This window comes from Lupinus angustifolius, chromosome LG01 (genome assembly GCF_001865875.1).
Source record: "Lupinus angustifolius cultivar Tanjil chromosome LG01, LupAngTanjil_v1.0, whole genome shotgun sequence".
Classification (NCBI taxonomy): Eukaryota; Viridiplantae; Streptophyta; class Magnoliopsida; order Fabales; family Fabaceae; genus Lupinus; species Lupinus angustifolius.
This window is the reverse complement of record NC_032009.1, coordinates 10,243,618-10,252,340: the sequence shown is the minus strand read 5'-3', so window position 1 is coordinate 10,252,340 and position 8,723 is coordinate 10,243,618.

The following is an 8,723-nucleotide window of genomic DNA, read 5'->3' as shown; positions in this document are numbered from 1 at the left end:
GTCATTAACAGAATTCCTTCTTCTGTTACTTCAGGTTTGTCTCCTTTTGAAAGGTTGTAAGGTCATCTTCCTAATTATTCATCATTGAGGGTTTTTGGTTCCAATTGTTTTGTTCTTCTTCCTCATGTTGAACGGAGTAAATTGACTCCTTGATCTGCCATATGTGTCTTTCTTGGTTATGGGGATTGTCAGAAAGGTTATCGTTGTTATAATCCTTCTACTCGTAAATTGTATATTTCTCGTCATGTTGTTTTTCTTGAGCATTTGCCTTTTTATTCTATTCCATCTGACTCTCAAAACATTACCAGGTCTGATCTCATTCATATTGATCCATTTGTTGCGGATATTGATGGTCCAAATGACTTTAATTTTGAGAATTTCAGGGATGAAGCTCCTCATACCCCCCCGCCTGCCCATGACCCTCTGCAGATTGGTGATCCTCAACCTCAACCACCTCATCTTCCTCGTCGTTATCCTCAACGTATCCATAAGTCCACTCAGCTCCCTGACTTTGTTTACAACATTTATTCTACTTCTTTTGCTTCTGCTTTGACCTCTCTCCACAGGTTATCTGAGCCCTCCTCCTATCAAGAGGTTGTTCTTGATCCTCTTTGGCAGTAGGCTATGGACGATGAACTTTCTGCTTTGCACAAAATAGGTACTTGGACTATGGTGTCTCTACCACCAGACAAACGTGCTATAGGTTCTCGTTGGGTCTTTAAGATCAAGATCAAATCTGATGGTTCTATTGAGCGTTACAAAGCTCGTCTTGTTGCCAAGGGATATGCTCAACAATATGGCATGGATTATGAAGAAACTTTTGCTCTTGTTGCCAAGATGACAACCATTCGCACTCTTATTGCTATTGCATCTGTTCGTCAATGGCATATCTCTCAGATGGATGTCAAAAATGCTTTTCTAAATGGTGATCTTCATGAAGAAATATATATGGTTCCTCCTCCTGGAGTTTCTCATAATCCGGTGGAAGTATGCAAGCTGCAAAAATCTCTCTATGGGCTCAAACAAGCTCCTCGCGCTTGGTTTGAGAAATTCTCTATTGTGATAACTTCTCTTGGCTTCTCTTCAAGTCCACATGATTCCGCTTTATTCGTCAGAAATACTCCTCATGGTTGCATTATCATTTCTTTATATGTCGATGATATGATCATTACTGGTGATGATGTTGATGGGATTACAAAGTTGAAGACGCAACTAGCAAAACAATTTGAGATGAAGGATTTAGGTACTCTTACATATTTCTTGGGAATTGAAGTAGCCTCATCTCCTAGGGGTTATCTTCTTTCCCAATCGAAATATATTGCTGATATTCTTGACCTGGTTAGTCTCTCTGACACTAAAGCTGTTGACAGTCCTCTTGAGACTAATGCTAGATATACATCTTCTGATGGTGTTCCTCTCTCTGAACCTACTCTATATCGCACTCTTGTTGGTAGTTTGGTGTATCTGACCATTACCAGACCCGATATTGCTTATGCAGTGCACATTGTTAGCCAGTTTGTGAGTTCTCCTACTACTGTTCATTGGGCAGCTGTTCTTCGGATCCTTCGTTATCTTCGAGGCACTCAGTTTCAGAGTCTTCTTTTCTCTTCAACTTCTTCCTTGACATTGTCTGCTTATTCAGATGCTGATTGGGCTGGGGATCCTACTGATCGCAAGTCTACTACAGGTTTCTGTATCTTTCTAGGAGATTCTCTCATATCTTGGAAGAGTAAGAAGCAGGATGTTATTTCTCGCTCTTCTACAGAGGCTGAGTATCGTGCTATGGCAACCACCACTGCTGAAATAGTTTGGTTGCGTTGGTTACTTGCTTCTTTGGGTGTTGATCAACCTGAACCCACTCCCATGTACTGTGACAATAAGAGTGCTATTCAAATCGCTCATAACTCTGTCTTTCATGAGCGTACTAAACACATTGAGATTGATTGTCACTTCACACGTCACCACTTCCAACATGGCACCATCACCTTACCCTTCATTTCTTCTTCGTTGCAGATTGCTGATTTGTTTACCAAACCTCATTCTACTCAACGTTTTCGTTTCTTGACTAACAAACTCTCGATGCTTTCGATTAACGCATCTTGAGTTTGAGGGGGAATGTTAAATGTATTTTAGTTATTAGTAAAGGGTAGTCTTGTCTTTTCTATTTTCCTAGCTTCCTATATGTATTGGCCCTTTGGCCTTATCTCTAATTAATCCCATATTGCATTTCTCTCCCTTCTCTCTTCTTCTTCTCCTCTCCCTTCTCTCTTCCTATGCAGCTGATCTAACATATATTAGGAGATAAGTTGTCTCTTTTATCTATTAAAATTGTGACACATATCCTAATATTTTTAGTTTTTTAAAATGTTTTTGTAGAAAAGAGTTAAATATGATACATATAATTTTAATAGGTGAAATAGATACTTATAAATGATTAAAGGCAAATAGCAACGGGTTGAAGGCCTAATGGTAATGAATTGTAGTAATTGGCAAAACTAGCTTATAAACTGATTGAAAAATAGTAAAATGATATGAACAAGTTTATGAGTGGATTATAAGAGATGAGTTAGTTTAAGTGGGGTTATCAAATACATGCTTTTAATCCCCGAGTTATTTGTCTTGAAAATCCGCTCTAACAAGAGAGGCCTTATGCTTATTTCTTTTAGGAAAAAATGTATGAATTGATATGTGTATGAATTTTATATAGTGTGATTATATTATCTATCGTTCATATTTAATTATTATTTTTAGGTACAATTTAACTTTCAAAAAAAGTAATATAAATAAATGATGAATAATTCGTTCTAACAAGAGAGACCTTAGTTTTTTTAGAATTTTTTTATGAATTGATGTGTGTATGAATTTTATATATTGCGACTATATTATCTATCATTCATATTTAATCATCATTTTTAGGGTACAACTTAACCTTTACAAAAAGTATAAATGAATGATGAATAATTCGCTCTAACAAGAGAGGCCTTATGCTTTTTTTTAGAAAAAAAATGTATGAATTGATGTGTGTATGAATTTTATACACTATGACTATATCATTTATTATTCATATTTAATCATCATTTTTTTTGGGTATAATTTAACCTTTAAAAATGTAATACAAAACAACCAGCTTATAATCTCTTTCAAAATCTTGTCATACACAACAATGAAATCTATAATAAAAAAGGTAACAAATCATAAACTAGAAATTTCTAAACTTTTGAAAATATTTGAATATATTATTTTCCAATATAAGTTTGAGAAAATGATATATGAATTGATAGTATAAGAGTTTTTATATCGTTGTTAAATTATCCATAATTTCTATTTAATCAACATTAACTCTAAAATAAAAGTAATAAAATGAATGATAGATAATACACCGGCTGTATATAAATTTTTAGACAGTCCATAAATATTACCATCTGCAAGATTTACATATTAGATTTCTTAACTAATTTCTCTACAATATTCAGTACCGTTTCCTATAAAGTAAAAAAGTTTTTTTTGTTAAGGAATATATGTTTATGATTCTTAAAATAGAATTTTTCAATATTTACTATTTTAGAAGATTATAATAATTTTCTTATGAAAACTTGTTTTAATTTTCTTATAATCCTAAACAAGACCAAGTGACCAACAAAGCCTAGCATTATTGATGTATGACAATGTTCTTTAAGCATGATTCCAAGTAGTGTTGAACGCTGGTTGGTTTGGGTAAGTGTTTCTGGAAAATTAGAACCTAACCAAGCAAAATGGTTGGGTATATCAATATGGTCTTAACAACAAAGCAAAATCATTCTACTTTTGATTGTGTTTGTTTCGGTAGTTCTGTTGCTTGTAATATTAAAATTTCATAATTTCTAATTAAGTTACATATCATATATTTAATACAATAATATTGATTATTTATTTTGGGTTACAAAATAAGTGATTTAATTTCTTACGACCCATAAGATTTCTAAAATTAATAATGAATATGGGTTTAATGAGTGGATATCTAACAGTTGACCTATATGGAATAATGAGAACCTTATAAGTTAACACATAAAGAATAGTAATGGTCCCTAATATACTAAATCACAAATAATTTTCACATCTCCTTATTAGAGAGAAAACAAATGTCCCAAAAGGAATTCAAGATTTGGTTGAGGAATGTCATCATACCAAAGTTCTCTCCAAAGGTATACAAAAGGAATAGATCTAAGAACATGAATTATGACATGACTTTATATCATTGTTTTATATTATGTGTGAGAATCATGAGATTGAAGATCCTATGTGATGTGAGCTAAATATGAGCCACATTGTTGAGTTGCATTTAATAAAGTGGGGGGCCTTTTATCCCACATGTAGCTTATGTTATTATTATTATTTTTAATAAATCCTTATAATTTTTATGGATTTTCTTATATGGACATGTATGATCTCCATGCTAAGATGGGGTGTGCATCAATATGAAGATTCAAGAATTCAAATTCAAAAGCATGCAAATTATTTCCATTCATTGAATTTGGTCATTCCAAATCATGGAAGGATTTCAAGACATTAAGGAGTCGTGTGGTATTTACCACCAATGAGTTATGTGAATAAAAAGGAAACTCTTTATGATCATATTCAAATTCAAATGCCTAAGAGAAGCAAGTCATGTGGTAAGATTATTTCTTTCCATAAGTAAAGCAAACCATGTGGTAATTTAAAATAAAAGGATTTATGTGCATGAATTTTTTTCTTTCTTGGAGGGGTTCATTAGAATGAAAGAGCAACCTTTTATGGATGTGGGAAAACTTCCCTTTTTAGGTGCTAGGCATGAGGATTCTTTCCTTTCTTGAAGAACGGCATTTGAATGCTAATTGTTCACACTTATGAGTCGTATGGAAACATTCCATACTTGTAGTATGCATGAGAAAACTTATCTTATATGGATAACATGTAAATTATGCATGACATTGTTTTTTTTTTCTTGGAATCCATTGAACCTAGACCATTCATAGGCTTATGTACGTGGGAAATGAAGGAATAACACTTAATCTATGATTTAATTACTTGCATTTTTATGGAGTCATGCTTGGCTAGCCACACCACTATTTGTAACCGATTAACATGATGAAATGATGAGTTAAATTTTGTTTGGATTAATTCCTCTTTAGTTGAGCTTTGTTCCTAACTTAGAACTTATCAAGGAACCTTCCTTATGACGTTCATAGGCTTATCACCATTGGTGTGACGCCTTACCCTTAGTTCTTATCAATTAACCTTTCTTGTGGCGAGTATCATTGGCTTATGTAAGGGGTTTGTCGCATCCATAGAGGCTTTCTAAATCTAGCATTTCGATAATCAAATCACAATTGTAAGCTAGTTTTCAAATTGATTTTTTATTATGTTTATTGTTAAAAAGATAGAAAATTACAACAATGAAATATGTTGGAATTTAGATGTGAGAATGTGAGATTGACTACATATTCATTTTCTACAACCTTAGAAACAATCAAGCAGCAAAGCAAATTTGACTCTTACACAATGTTGGACCTCAAAATTACTAAAAGCTAATACTTTAGCCAATTTAGCAACTTATGCAATAAAACTCTATATCTAGCAACCTTAAACACAAAATCAAGAATTATAACTCACATGACACGCCTCTATGTCTAGCCGTCTATGCATTTAAGTTGAGTTTAGTACATACCTCAATTGTGTTAGCCGCTAATATCTTGGTCTATACTAATACTTTACCAAAAATAACTCTATGTCTAGAAACTACAATTATAAAATTAAGCTATGGATAATGGTGTCTTACAAATGCATACAGTCGTTGGTCTGTTGACCGAACATCTTGTGGAAGTCACAAAACCTAGATCGGTTCTATTGTCCAGTCTTCCAATTTGGATTGGACTTTGGGAGTGAGCGACCATAATTTCTTGCAAAATTCTTGATTGACTAGCGTTGAGTGGAGTGTAGATGGTGTACTTTGGCCTCTTGGGTGGTTCGACCTTTTTTGGCTCCATATGGCAGGGCGTCTTGCCTTCTCATGCATGGTTGGGTGGCTGGTAGTATGCTATTGACTAGGCATCTAGAGTCTCCTCCAAGTTGATGAATGATTGGGCTCTAGTGCGTAAATCCTTCATACTATTTACGTTGTCCTTGGCCAGCTCCATCTTGAAGAGGCTTGCCCGTAGTCCTATAACGAGGAGGTGCACTACCACATTAGGACTCAAGGTACAAACCTTCATTGCCTCCTCGTGGAAACAGTCTGGCCGACCAAATGGCTTGTTGGGTCTACTCCAGACTGGCGAAAGTTGCTTTTCCCATGACAGGTGGCTTTGACAAGTCCGTACTCTGTGAACAATTGACTTATACTTGTATTAGTCTGTGTCACCATGCTAAAGGTCCATTCTGTCTAGATCTAAAAGGTACAATAAGTCGTAGATAGCATGCGCAAAGTGGCAGATGTTTGTGTCGTTTAAGCGGCATATTAGTAAGGTGTCAAAGATGGTCTTGGTACTATCTTATCATTTCTGCCCAGTCAATGGTACGTCTTTTGGGATTATCCCATCGCTCGGTAGAAACCTGGGATGCTCGGACCATGCTTGTGTCGTCTAGTCTCGAGTCGATAATTGTTGCCTCTGTCCAATTATAACGTATACTTTAGAACCGGGTTGGAACAGGGATGATAAACACAATTATCACAACAAAAATGTGTAAGGAATCAACCTACTCCATCTCTTCTATTTATTTCATGGCATGTCTTTTTAGTCTATTGATAATGATTAGTACTAGTCAAACTAAAATTGATTTTGCATGGTAAAACCACATGTAATTTGTTTTACAAATTTCTTGTATGAATTTTTATAACTTAATTTTCAATAACAAAATGTTTAGGTCAAGTATTTATCTAAAATCTAGACTAATTTTTTTAAAGGACATTCATCAGACTTATAAAAGGATTGCAAAAAGGATTCATAATTGGCCTTACTAAGGGAAAATGGAAAAAAACTTGTTAGAAGATATATTTTGATAGATACAATTAATAAAAATTTGATAATATATTAAAAATTTATTTCTAATTAATATTTATTCCTAAATCGTAGCACCAAAAATATAAATATAATTATCTCTAAATATGACGTGTTAATCTTTAAATATGACATATTAATCTCCAAATATGATGAATTAGATATGTTTGTACACAACTTTTTTCTAAAGAGAAAAAAATGAATTAGAAATGATGATTATAGCCTATAACTTTCGTAACTTAATCAAAGAAGTGACATATATAGGAATGACCATACTAGGTCTTCATTATATCATAGATTAGTAACTACTTTCTTTCTTAGAAAACAAACAAAATATTTGATGATATTATGTAAATTGTGAAGAGGCAATCCAACTAAATTTTAGTATAGAGATTTATGTTTTTATAACATATCTACGAATCCAAACTTAACCTCAAAATTACTAAGGTTGAGTTTGGTTGGGTAGAGTTAGAGAAGAGAGAAGGGAGAGAGAAGTAGAAGAGAAATGAAGAGTTTGTTGAGAGGGGAGAAAGAAGGGAGAGAAGAAAAAAGTGGGTGGGCCCACAAATTTTTCTCCCTCCACTTATGAGGAGAAAGTTAGAAGAGAAAGACACACTTTAGCTGGACAATGATCCGTTGTCTCAAATTGTTTCTTAAACTATATCATAAACCATATCAATTAAAAATATTAATTAAAATTATAATAAAATTTATAGTTTAAAATTGTAACATTTATTTTTAATTAATAATAAAACAACAATTTCATGCCTATTTTTTTTTTATTCTAGAGACATTTTTGTAATTTGAACTACAACATCATCACTTTCTTCTCATTCTCTATCCAACCAAACAAAAGAGAAAGAGAATAAAATATTTATTTCTATTCATTTTCTCTCATTCTTATCTTATACCAAACATCACAAAAATCTACTCAATTTCTCATTTTTCTCTTTCTCACCTTTTTCTTTCTCGCATATTTCTCTCTTCTCATTTTCTTTTGTCAACCAAACGAAACCTAATTGTATTTTGATCAACATTTGTTTTATTAAATGGTAATCATATTTTATTTTAAAAAGTATTATTTTTATCTCAAAATCTTAATAAAAGTTTGAAAAGTCAAACAAATTAAGTGAATATCTTTTTAATACAATGCATCATTTATTTCTACACAAATTTTCATATCACTACAATTTCTATATCCCTAAATCATGATTGGAGTTAGAAATGTTAAAAAAATCAAGACATTATCTTTTCATTAATTATAAATTACTCTTTCCTAGTAATCTAATTTATACCTTCTTAATTACCCCATCATATAGAGTTAAATATAACAATATCCAAGATTTATTTATTTATTATTATAACTTTAAAATCAAGACAAGATTTTTTTAATGCTTTTGACCAATATTTTATTTTTATATAAAGAATGAATAATAAAATGAGATAAAAAATACATATACTTACAAAGTAAAAGTTTTATATATAAATCTAATAAATAATGAATAATATATCAATACTATATATTGTATAAATCTATTGGAATCAGAAATAATAATAATAAAAGAATTGAAGGGAATAAAGATAGCTAAGTGGGCCAGCTAAGGGGCAACTACTACATACTCCAACGGTGAGTGACAGTGGTTCAGTTTCAATCTCCATTGTGAATTTTGCTGACTAATTCATAAACATAAAACAGCACCATCACAACACCAT